This window comes from Pipra filicauda, unplaced genomic scaffold (assembly GCF_003945595.2).
Source record: "Pipra filicauda isolate LSUMZ 115617 unplaced genomic scaffold, ASM394559v2 scaffold117_size3949168_pilon, whole genome shotgun sequence".
Classification (NCBI taxonomy): domain Eukaryota; kingdom Metazoa; phylum Chordata; class Aves; order Passeriformes; family Pipridae; genus Pipra; species Pipra filicauda.
In genome coordinates this window covers 1,166,989-1,179,988 of record NW_024103629.1, presented here as the reverse complement: position 1 = coordinate 1,179,988, position 13,000 = coordinate 1,166,989, and the positions used below count along the sequence as shown (strand labels likewise).

General features: G+C 34.6%; 1 protein-coding gene across 7 annotated transcripts in view; it reads right to left on the bottom strand.

Moving 5' to 3' along the window:
- Window positions 1-13,000, bottom strand: part of CNTN5 (contactin 5) — a 618,340-nt gene that overhangs the window by 427,887 nt on the left and 177,453 nt on the right. For 6 of the 7 annotated variants that reach the window (XM_039385365.1, XM_039385366.1, XM_039385380.1 and 3 more), the window contains one exon: window positions 10,829-10,969. The exons of the other annotated variant lie outside the window; for it this stretch is intronic. The gene's annotated coding sequence lies outside the window, so the exon portion shown is untranslated. The remainder of the gene's footprint in view (window positions 1-10,828; window positions 10,970-13,000) is intronic. 7 annotated transcript variants of the gene reach the window in all.

Below are 13,000 nucleotides of genomic sequence, written 5' to 3'. Positions count from 1 at the left end.
ATATTTTATTAGTTTTTATCATAAAAATCTATACAGACAAAAAGAAATTTTATTAATAAATTTCATACAAGTATAAAAATATTAAAGAAAAACATCTGCGTTTAAAATGAAGCAATTCTTCATCTACAGTTGAATTATTACTCTTTTGGTGTGTTTGCAAATAAGTTTCCTGTACAAATTATGATCTACACATGGGAGTTTTAATAATGTTGATGAATTGATACAAACTCAGTAGGATAACGATATATGTTCATTTTTCTTTCTACAAAAGAAAAAATAAAAAAAAAAGTAATAAATCCAGTTTTTAAAAATCTCTTATCCTTCCATTACTTAAATATATATTCCATAGGAAAAGCAGAGGCAAAAGTGGCAGTTCAAGTCTAGTTCTAGTAATCTAGTCTAATTCTCCTACAATCCCTTAAATTTCCTGTATCATATAGATGGTTACTTGGTCAGCAGTTACACTACCACCATCTATGCTATGGATTATATTTAACTGTTAAAACGGAAAAGTGGACAATGTTGGTCCCTTGGAGTTGTCTACCTACAGATGTGTCTTAATTTGTTTTGATTATTTTTTGTTTGTTTTTGTTTCTTGTTTGATTGGGGGTTTTTTGGTTTTTTGTCATGTTTGGCAGCATAGCCGAGCTGGAGGATAGACCCAAGGGTGGCCCACACAGCTGCCCTTGAGACTGGTGCTGGTACAAAGGTAAATAAGGATTCTGCTTGTGATACATCTTTGCAGACTCCATGTAGAATCACATATTGCAGTAGGACTCAATGCAATGCATCGTTCATTCCTTTTTTCTAATACATATATTTGTGCAGAATGTTTAATTCACCTTGGGGGATATCATGGAAATTCCTCAAGAGCTACCAAACTGATTAGTCACTGCAGAATTTTAAAGAGTTTTGCTTCTTCTTTTCTGTAGTTGTGTTTTTTTTGGTATTTGTTTTGGGTTTGTTTGTTTGTCTGTTTTGGTTACTTTTTGTTGTGTTTTTCTGAGTTTTTTTGGGGTTTTTTGTACTTTATTTGCTACGGAAACACAAGGGATATACTGCACCTTCTTCTTTCATGCTATCTCACATTTTCTGACTTTCTGTTAATCCATATCTCTACTCAGTTCAAATTAAGTTTGAAAAAAAATGTGCTTTTTTTACTGAAAGCTAATGTGCTCTCTCCAAATTTCCTGTCATAGCAATAGACATTTTGTCTTTGAAAAGAATACATATATAGAATTTTTATAAGATTCTACTTCTCAGACAGACTGCATGCTGCTCCTCAAATTTCTATAAATGTCACGGACATATGCAACCCTTGGCACTACTGGAAGCCTTACTATTAAACACAGTGGAATTTGAACTAGCTTTTCAGCTGGTAGTTTTATAGACTTTCTACTTTCAAGGTCTCTTATAACATGAGAACTAGCGATTCAGATTTTTCAGCTGAATTGCCTGTTGTTCTACCTTTCTTTTTATCTCAACAGTTTGGATCAAAGATTCTGTTTCTACAAATAATTATACAATTAGCCTGTAAAATATTTAAGATCTTTAAATCAAAAAGACTACACACTCTGTTTTTAACATAAAAGAGACATTCCAAGCTTTTAAAGTTCCTTTAAAAATAATAATAAAAAAGAGTATAGTCACTTATTCACAAGATTTATTGATTGTAACTCTTTTTTCTCATAAAGTACCACTGTTCTCCCTTTCTGGCTAGAAATAAACCTAAGAGAAATCACCCTATAAATATTTCCCTTTCTCAGATACTTCCACTAGGATGATACATGTTTTTCCTCTGTATATATATCCTTTTTGTTTTTGCCACTAAAAGGAGTGCAGTGAGCAGCCCCAACTTCTATATTTTTTAGAATCTAAAAGCAGGAAATCACAGCCCCACCATATGCAATGATTAAACAGGAGATAAAGCCATGAACTAACAGGAAAAGTTGAGCAACAAAAATAACAATAAAAATAAATTATGCATTCTTAAATGTGTCTCATAAGAGACAAAAACAATAAAATCAAAAGGTGTAAAAGGAAAAAAAAAAGATAATTAACTTGGGAGTGATGTGTAAAACTATATTTTCCTTTTGCCAAATCACTCATAAAAGTTAATTTCTATTAGTTTTTTAAGGAGTTCTTCAGTATGTTCCTTGTCTTGAAAGCTCCTACTTTGGTGACTATCATGGTCTTGGTCTGAGCAAAGCCTGGTTTCCTGGGAAAGCAGAGATGTGCACAAGCACCTGGTGTCAACCTGCATGAGTGGAACAGTTCCATTTAGCTATTTCATTTTGGAGTTGGAACTGGGAGAGTTCCCACCAATATTAAAGCAAGGGATATCATATCAGTAAAAGCTGTTTCCTTTTGCTCTCTCTCTCTCTTGAATAGAGAATGTAAAGTTTAGAGGAAACTGTTGCTGTGCAAATATCACCAGAAAAAGCAACTGAAGAATTCTCCTATGAAAACAAATTAGATCATTGATGTTCTTACCTTATCTTTTATCTCCCTCTGATGCTTCTGAATTCAGGAATTTTTAAGAGGAGTTAAACATTATCCTCTTTCAGAAAAAAAATTTCTCATCCCTTTGGATGCCTGTGTCTGCTTTTTGTACGTCAGCAACAGTCTGATTCATGCTCCTGTAAATTAAAGTTGGTCTCAACTCAGAAAAGAAATCTTTTTCTGAATTTTTTCTTATGAAGATGAAAATGCCCAATTCCCCACTTTTCTGAGAACTTTCATCTCTAGAATACTGTGTCCGGTTTTGGGCAACTCTGTACAAGAAAGACAGCAACTAACTATTGGGAATACAAGCTGTGTCATCGAGATGGTGAGGCTGGAGCACTTGCCCCTTAAGGAGAATCTGGGGGAGCTGGGTTTGTTCAGTGTAGAGCAGAGATGGCCTTGGGGAGAACTAACAGCAGACCCCAGCGCCATGAGGCAGTTGCTGAGAACACACAGCCAGGCCCTTCAAAGCCACACATGCTGGAAAGATGATAGACAAGAAGTATAAATTGAAATGTGAGAGGTTCATCTGAATATAGGGAAAAGCTGTTTCACCATAAGAACAGACAGGCAGTGGCACAACCTGAGAAAGGTTATACAGTTTTCATCATTGGATGAAAGACCCAATTGTATGAAGACCTAAGCAGCTTGGTCTGATGATCTGCCATGAGAAAGGTACTGGACTGAAGACTGTCCAAGGTCCTTATTCTATGTGAACACTATGATTTTATGAACTTTGCATTTTATACTGAGCTACTTCACTTTACCAGATTTGGTAGCTATGTAGTTTATTTCATGTGATAGAAAATACCAGCAAACATCAGTCACAAGAAATTATTTTACAGTTGCACAGTTCAAAGAGCTCCCACACAATCTAATAAAAAGACATGAAAACCAAGGTAAAAGCTAATTGAGTGTGTCTGCCAAATTCATTGACTAATGAGACTGTTGACTTCTAAAATTTCTTGTGTCAGGTGATAATGACAAACTTGATAATACAGTGCTTGCAAAATGTCATTAAACATTTTGCATTCATTTCTATCAGTATCAAATATTAGATTAAGACAATAAAAATGTTCATATGAATTTGAAGGAATTAGTTACAAATCTTCTTTGGGAACCCCACTGAATATGTGAATAAAAGGATAAAGATAGTTTGCATTCTGAGGGCTTTAAATAAGAGATATACTCCTGCTATAAGGAACAAATACCAATAATTAGTATAGTGACAACAAATAATACTGACCTTTGGTTTTTCTCATCCTATCAAAGCAGAAGTAATAATTTTCCCCCACAAAACTGCTGATAAAGGAGTTGTGCTGCATATTAAGGATATTTAATTATACTTATTATTAGAGTGTCTCTGTTATACTATGTAAAGCTTTTTTTCTTGTGTGAGGCTATGGATTTGATACTATTTTTTAAAAGCATTGCAAAAGACAGAAATATATCTCATTTGCTAAGACCTCTTCTCTACAACATATCTCTGCAACACTTGAGATATGAATGTTTTGAAAACACGAGACAAAATCAAAGTATGTTGACAGCCTCTTTGTCGCTCATTCTAGTCTAGTAGGTTTTTTTTCAAGTTTAGGGAGATAGAACAATTATAGGCATGTATTTTCCAAATACTTCTGAAAACTTGAAATATATATAATACTAAAACAGAAACATGCATGGTATATGAAGCTAGTTATTCTAAAACATGTCTTTATAAATTATATAATGAAAGTTCTATACAAGACTTTAGCTCTTTCAATGGCCTTTTATTATCAACTTCAATTCAACAGTTTTCTAAATTTTCTATGCTGAAAAAAATTATGAATAATACAGGCATCTTCCAAAATTGCCTCTAGTTTGGGTATTTCCACAGCTGGCTATCAGCCAAATTTCACTGTGAATTCCATCTAAGATGGTGATAGTTTTATAATATCTGGAAAGGCATGGTCAATGAGCTGTCTTCAAGATTCAAATGCTTGTCACTTTGAACATTTGCATCCACTCCTCACAAAGTACATGTGGCTAAGAATGTAAGACTTCCTCCTGCTCATTTCTTAGAAAAGGATGGGCATTTGTGTGATATCTTCCCCAGATTCCATCTTCCTGTATCCATCCCCGATGAGCATGAGTGGCTACCTTTTAGCTAATCTCAGCCTGGTTGCTAGAAGACAGCAGTGCAATGGGCACAGTCTCATACAGCCAGGTTTGAGACTGGACTTCCATATTCACAATGTGGAAAATACATATATTTTGGTCTTTATGGAAATTTTAGACCTGTTTTTAACAAACAATGAATTCTTCTTGGATCTCAATGGTTTTGACAGGTTTGACCCATTGCTGCTTTCATGACATGCATGGTACCTCCCCAAATCAGACCTAAAGGGGGGGGTGGCCCTACCCCACTTAGTTTTGCAATAGTTAATCCTTCAGCACTGGGAAGTGGCACTCTCAGTGGAGTGGCTGTGCATGCAGTTCACTTTTGTTCATGCTGGGATTTTTGATGCTATTATATCAGAGCAGGAGTCTTATCTGCTTCAAAAATTAAGGTATGCTTTGTGGCTTACCTGATAGCAATCTGATAGCAAGCTGCCACAGAAAGCGGAAGTCTTACTCCCTTGAAATTTCCCCTCACATCTCGTACATTGGTTTAGCCCCAAACTAAAATGAAATGAAACAAACCAAAAGAGAATCTCTTCCTCTGGATCAACCAATGATGTATTGACTGTACAATCTATAGATCTGCTACAGGGAGGAGGGGGAAGCAAGGAGAGAACTGAACCACATATTTTACAATGGTTTGTCATTGGTTAGGTTTCATTGTAATGCCAAACTAAGCCAAAGTAACTATCTTAGGATAAAATTTTTTTCTTCTTTAGATCACACTGAGATGTATAAAAAAATAGTTTTTTGTAGGGAGACAGATTTATAAGAGATCTGAAACCTGCATATGTGCAATAAGTTAAAATAGTATTTCTATTTTCCCTATTCTGCTACAATGGAAGGCAGTGAACCACTGTTAATATATTACACATTAGATTGTCATTAGTCTGTAATAAAGTGTAAATATATATATCATAATTTAATCCACTAAATTATGTACTCGGTATTATTGAAAATTATACTAATATCAGGATCATAGTCCAATAGAACTTCAGACATTAATCTGAAGACATTTTAAAAAAGTATATTAACATCAAGTCTCAATTTTGCAGTGCTTTAAACTTTGAAAAGTTACACAGCAGCAAAATATAAACCTTCATCACAAAATTAAAGCAATTTGGAAAAATATACAATTGCAGTCATAAAATAAATGGGTTCAATGTCTAAAGCCTTGGCTATTCTAGTTATTTCTATCGCAGATGCAAAATTAGGAAAGGGGAGAAACAACGTCGTCATTTCAGGCCTTACAAAGATTAATTTTCTCAGAGCACAGCCATGCATATTCATAACAAGATATCAGTCATATAAGCCCCAAACCATTCAAACCTTATTTTTGTAATTAGTGTGATTCTATTAACCCTATTACCTGTGATTCTCTAGCCTATGTTGCTCTCCCCACCTTGAGAAGAAAGTTGTTACTCCTATGAGGTGATTCAGCTGCTAGCAAAGCAGTGGCTGAATTGATACACTTTGCAACCAGAAGGCAAAACTTTTGATGTATTATTGAAATTTGAGCCCATATGTGAAACAGACTCCAAAAGAAACCTTTTCTGATTAGAACAGTTACATATCAAATAGGTTTGATGGCATTTTCCACCTCTAGTATTTTAGTTCTATAATCAAGCTAAAGTTATGCAGGTGACTTACATGCTTAATGCAAGCTTAAACAACAGTCTTAAGTTAGAAAACAAATACTTATACATGGAAAGTCTGAGTCATTGGTGTATAGAAAGTAACCTTTGATATTACCCTTAACATGATTTTTGCATTAATATGGAAAAAGTATGATGTACCCAGCATTTCTACAGGAATTTAAATGTAGTTTAAAAAACCCAAACCAAAATAAAATATTTAATTTCAAATACACAAGATTAGAAATCAGTTTGCATAAACAGTAAACATTTAAAATTTTAGATCCCTTTAGCTCTTCAAAATTAGGTACGTAACATGCAAGAGCAAGTTATCTCAAAAGCAGAACTCCCAGGAAAAATCTCTTTAAGAAAATTATTTTGCTCTGATTGGATTGGAGAAACATTGAATATTCAAGTAGACAAAATTTCTTTGACTAATAATTAAATTCAGGCTCTTTTTATTTTGTTGTAAAAATCACATGGTGTAGGTGACTTCAAGCTTCCTGGTTCTCAGAAAATTATGTAAAGCTAGAGATACAAACAATCAGGGTAAAATCTAAAGTGATTAATTTTGTGAACAAAAAAATCATATCCTAATCATGAAATTATAAAGATATGGAAAACCACAATATGTACAGATGGTGAGACCGTCTCCTTTGCACTTTTCTAAGCCCACAGAGCCCAAAAGTAATCACACAAAAAAATCCCAGGAAAAATGTTGCATTCATCACCTTTCTTTTTTAGCAAGGAGAGAGTTAGCATAAATAGCTTTAGCTGGCTATATGCTGAAAAAACAACCTTGTTAGACTGGGAGAACGATCCCCACAGAACGTAACCTGGCAGAAGGCCAGAGGCCATAAGGAAAATTCCGAACCAGTTGCAGCAGAGCAGCAACCCAGAGTTAAGTATCAATTTTCAAAATAATTGAATCATTACTTAACACATGAAGCACTCAATAATACAATATTTTTTTCCCCTGGAATAAATTATAATAAGCATTAGAAATGAAGTCAGCAAACACTTTTTTTTTCCTACAGTTTTGAGTGAGTAGAATTTCTGGCAGGTACCCAAACAGGTCACCATGAGTAGGATAATGTGGCAATCTGTTATCATTAGCTCTGTTGGAAAGGTTCTGAACACACTAGAGAGAATTAAATGACCTGGAAAACTCAGTCTGTGGAAAAGTCTATTGTACTCATCTCCGTTATCTCCACCTCTCCGCATCACTGGAACAGTGGAACAGTAAGATTTGCAGTGGTGACAAAGATAAAGGTCATTTTTCTGGTTTTCTTTTATCCAGCAAGAGTCATTTAAGGATTGTCAAATTCTACACATAGAGAAAACAACTAATTTGTGTCAGGTCCTTCCACTCTCTCAGTATGTTAGTCTATTGATATCTTCACATTTGGAAGGCATCGCAGTTTTGTATTTTTGCAAATCACTGCTACTTTTATTCCTGTCCATCACTGTTACAACAGTCAGAATTTCAGATCATCTAAAATCCCAATACACAAACCCCCCTATACAACCCCCTTTAGGAATTGTTTTTCCTATCTAGTGCAATTTTTTCCATCTAAACTTGAAAGAAAAATTCTGAACAGGTCTATTAAATCTAATCACTATGCCAAGGTCTATGGTAAAGATAGATACTATAAAGAGAATGACATGGTCTATTCAAAAATATGCATCAGAGAGATTTCTATTGTTTATGTAAGCTTTGTTGTGTTGTTCTCCACTTATCTGAGTGATTAACTTAAAATGAGGAATGAGACTTTGACATGCGCCAGCTATTTAACGGTTTTGTATGTAATCCTTATTCCTGAGAAATTCAACAAAAGATAAATCCACAGAAATGAACAAACAGAAATAGGGGAAATAGCAGAATCTTAGGGGGAAAAAGAAAAAAAGGAGATATTTTACATTATGTGAAAGGAAAGATAAAAGTATTCCTTGACCTCAAAGATGAGAAAAAATTTCAAGGGACTCTAGGCATTGTTTTGAGGGCATATTTGTCACCATTAAATAAGCAGCTTCTCCTTAGGCATAACATTATACCAAATTATCTTTCTTGTTTATAGAAGTTGTGCTGGTTTCAGCTGGGGTAGAGTTAATTTTCTTCACTGTGTCTAGTATAGGTCTGTGTTTTGGATTTGTGCTGAACACAGGGTTGACAATACAGAGCTGTTTTTATTATTGATTGTCAGAAACTCCACAGAGCCATATTTCTGCTTTTCATACTGCCATGCTGACATGGGAGTCTGGGAGAAGGTACAGTCAGGACAGGTGACCCAAACTGGACAAAGAGATATTCCATACCACATGACATCATGCTCAGCATTTAAAACTGTGGGGAAGGCAAAGGAAGTGGGGAACTTTTGGAGTGATGGCGGTTGCCTTTCCAAGGAAACATTATGCGTGATGGGGCCCTACTCTCCTAGAGATTGCTAAAAACCTATCTACCCATGGGAAGTAGTGAAATTAAGTCCGTTTTTATTTGGTTTTGTACATGGCTTTTGTTTTCCCTATTGAACTGTCTTTGTCTGAACTCATGAGTTCTCTAGCTTTTACCCTTCTGATTCTCTCCCTAATCTTGCTAGTGGGGGAGTGAGAAAGCTGCTGCATGGGGCTTGGTTGCTGGGTGGGGTTAAACCATCAAATACATGTATTAAAATACAGCGCAATTTGTGTTTCACTGGAAATGTATATTATTTTTTACATAGAAATTTCTATAAGTGAGAACTTTATCATTTATTGGGAATGAACTACATGGATTTAAGAAACAGACACAAGATTTAGTTCTGCTCTCTTGCAATAGAGGATGAAGTTAACATCAGGCACAAAGGCTACCAGAACAGAAGTTTGTTATGTCACTTGTTATTATAGATTTATGTAGGAAGAATATCTACGTAAATGATCCTGATTATTTATCAAAATTGGAATACTACAAGCCTCCAGTCTAAAGACTAAAAGAATTCTGACACAGTATACACAATTATTTAGCCTAAAAATAGTTATTTTGAGAAACAGAAATCTGTGGAAAATTAAATGCTCAAACAAAATTATGACACAAACTTATCTTTTGTGTTCTCTGGCAAGAAAGAGAAGGAATAAGTTTTCATTTATATCTTGAGAAAAAACCCTCTCTTCTCTCCTTCTACCACCCCTTGCTCCTCAAAGATATTGAAGACACCTCTTAGATTTCAGAATGTCTGCTTTACATGCACTCAGAGACAAAATCTTTTATATAAGAAATATCCCTCAATAAATCTGCTACTCTTTTAACGCTCGTACAGAAAAAAAAAAGAAAAAAGATAAAATTCACCTACCAATCTTTCCTATGCGTTTAGTGGATGCAATACATTTTCAAGAGCAAGAAAATGAGTTAAACTGTTTTATATTTAAAATGACACTCTGAATCTACTCATATCAAGTTTATCGATTTTAATTCAGTTATGTCTGTTTGGAGGTCACTGCCTGTCTCATTCATTACAATGGCTCTCTGGTTTTCTGATATGATTCTCAGTTAGTTGGGTAGGCAGGTAAAACACCTGACATCCAGCAACGTTTCCAAATATGAACTGCCACACATTACACTTTAGCAAGCTCTTTATATTAACCCATTAATAAACCATAGTTTGAGGTTGAGAATAAAGACTCAAGTCAAAAATTAATTAGAGGTGTTCTGAACTACATGATCATAAGTCATTCAGCTATGAAATGACAGATCACACCAGTTAGCAGATAACCACAGATGTTCACTCCATCTTATTTTCATCTGTGGCTATATTCATGATAAATTTAAAGTGAATAACCATCATTCATCTGTATAATGAATATCAGATTCAAATTACTCATACCTAGAGCTGCTGTATAACAGTGGTTTGTATCTCAGCAGGCTCTTAATGAGCACACCACTTTTCTTGTTCAACTGCTTCATTAATACAGATTTGTATTTATTAAAATACTCTAGCAAAGTGCGTACTGAGTTACACAACACACTTAATATAAGTTGGGAACAAACTTTGACTTCTAAAAGGGGACATTATCCTTGACTTTCACGAGGTTTGCCTTGTGATTGTGCTTTCAGATTCCTGCAACAAACCCACCATATTCAAGGACTAGACCAGGCCACACCAAAATACCTGAGAGATTAGAAGTGCAATATAGACTTTGTGTCTTGTCTGCAAAGATCTCCAGAGCTAACTATATGCCACTAAACATGGGATAAAAATGATTTTTAAAGAGCTATTCAGTGCATTCAGGTTAAGAGTATACTGCAGTGACTATTTAAAAACATTTACAAGAGTGGTAGACACTGTCAAAAACCATCCACTAACTCATTATGAGTAACACAACAATATTATCCATAAAACTAGATTTGCTTTTTTAATCTGTGTTCCATTTGTAAGCTTATTCAGTTTAAATTGCTGTTGAGAGCATCTCTGTTTGATGTGAACCTTATAAACTAATAAAGGCAAACAATAAAGTTCATAAACATATCCCAAAAACAGTTTAGTTTAAACATCCACTACCTCAACTCTCCAAATTGGCTGTACGGAAGTTGTCTTTCAAAACAGAAATTATCTCCACAGAATAGGTCTTGTATGAGTGAAAACTGATGATGCTCAGGAGCTGAGATGAATCAAAATGTATTAGGACTCCTCTTCAGTAATCTGTGGAGAAAAAAAAATTACATGTATGTGTAGAGCTGCATTTGAAGTCTTAGATCTCTCAAACCTTCTTCTGTGTGGACATATGTTCATTTGGCTCTTTATGTTTCATTCCTTGAACTTCACATGACATGGCAGCGTTGGCTGGCTTTATGAATTTAATCTGAGATACCTATCTTGCTCTAGAATGGATACAGGATTCAAATTACTTTGTTTTATGTTGTTCATAAGAGGATAAAAAAATGCTATTTCTTAAAACAGTAACAATAAAGCAAGAGAAATTAAGGGTTCTTTATTATCTGGTAGTCTTTAAAGAAAGGATAGTACTGGGAAAAATGGAAAAGTTACAAGTTTACATTATCAGCCTTTTATGTTTATGTATAGTCATCTATACTGGGAGGAATACAAAAGAATTTCTGTTGTTGAATTTAAACTACCTCATGAGCATTTTTCTAAAGATGTTTTCTCATAGTATTATTTTTTTAGAGTGACCTTTTCCAGACAACATGCAATTACAATTTCGTTGATTGTTTCATTTTCAAAGTACTTATTTACTTATTATGCTAGAGCCATGTGTCACCGTTTAGCTTATTATCCTAAAAAAATACAGCATAAGATTTCCTTAATACTTGTTTCAACTACTCAATCAATAAATTAAATGAATAATGGAGAAATCACAACAATTTTAAAAAACTTGAACAATTGTTAACATCCTCAATTAGAAAAGCAAAGAAAAACCCCAATCTCACCCCCATAAAAAAAATCCAAAAAAAATTACTGTTCTGACGTTACATGAGCTTTTGGATTAATTTTCACATGAAGGCTGAAAACCAGTCTTTATGCTGCAGAAGTCTTTATTAACTAAGCAGTTAACACAGTTATATCATCTTAAAGCTCTTCCTTTTTTTATTTTCTTGTACCCAATCTGAGTTAGGTTCTCAAACACTTCTTCCCTTGACTTTCTCAATCTTTCATTCTAACTAAAGTAGTGAGGAGAATGTCTTCATGTTCCAAATTACTTTCTACTTTACCCATTTTTCTGGGAAAGAGTCAGCAGCTAGGAAGTGCATCTATTAAATAATTTTGGACGTAGTCAAACAGAAACAAACAAATAAATAAAAGTCAATTAAGTGTCCTAGTCAGACCCATCTATGTCATGGACAGGAATCGTATTAGATGTCCAAAGTTCATCTACCCAAAGCACTGTGGTAGAATTAACTACCAATTTCATAGCTAATGCACTTGAGAGTTATGAACAATCTTCCCTCACTGTATTAGCCTTAGAGCTCCAACTAAAAATTTTACCTAGACCTTGCTTTTGGAAAGGCAATGAATTCAGGGGCTGGAGAGTGGTTTTAACTTACATTGCATATTAAAAAAAAAAAAAAAAACCAACAGCAAAAGGGAGAAATTCTGCTGCTGTTCTCATTAACCTTTTGTAGCCCAGCCTCATGGACAAGAATTTACCTAAGTGATATTACAGCTCTACCCCATACTGCTTGAATGATTCGAAGCTACATCTGCAGTCCAGTAACCATTTAGATTTGTGAAGCAAAGGAAGGCAGTAAGTTTTGAAATGACCAAGAAACTATGTCCATTTCATTTTGCTTTTGCTTATCTTTCTAGATTACAGTTTTCATTATGTAGTAGTAACAAGTAGTTTTTCTGTATATAATATAATATTTATGACTCTAACAAACAACATAACATAGAGGAATATAGCTGTGGTATGACAAAAGTGACCTTGAACGATGAGACACAAGATGGAGCGTAGAGAGGGGCAGATACACAATGAAAAGAAATAGGACACAGGCTGACGATGGAGACTCAATGGCTATAAACAATACACTAACGGCCAGCAAATGAGGTAAAGACCTGGCAAAATCAGTTTTACAGGCATCAAAAAGAACAAAGAACATCTAACCAACATATGTAAAGTACACCATAATTAGTAATTCAAGAAGAAGCATGCACTTGAAAAACAGTGAACAAATATCAAGTCGTGAGCAAGTTGGCAACCATAGAAAAATGTCC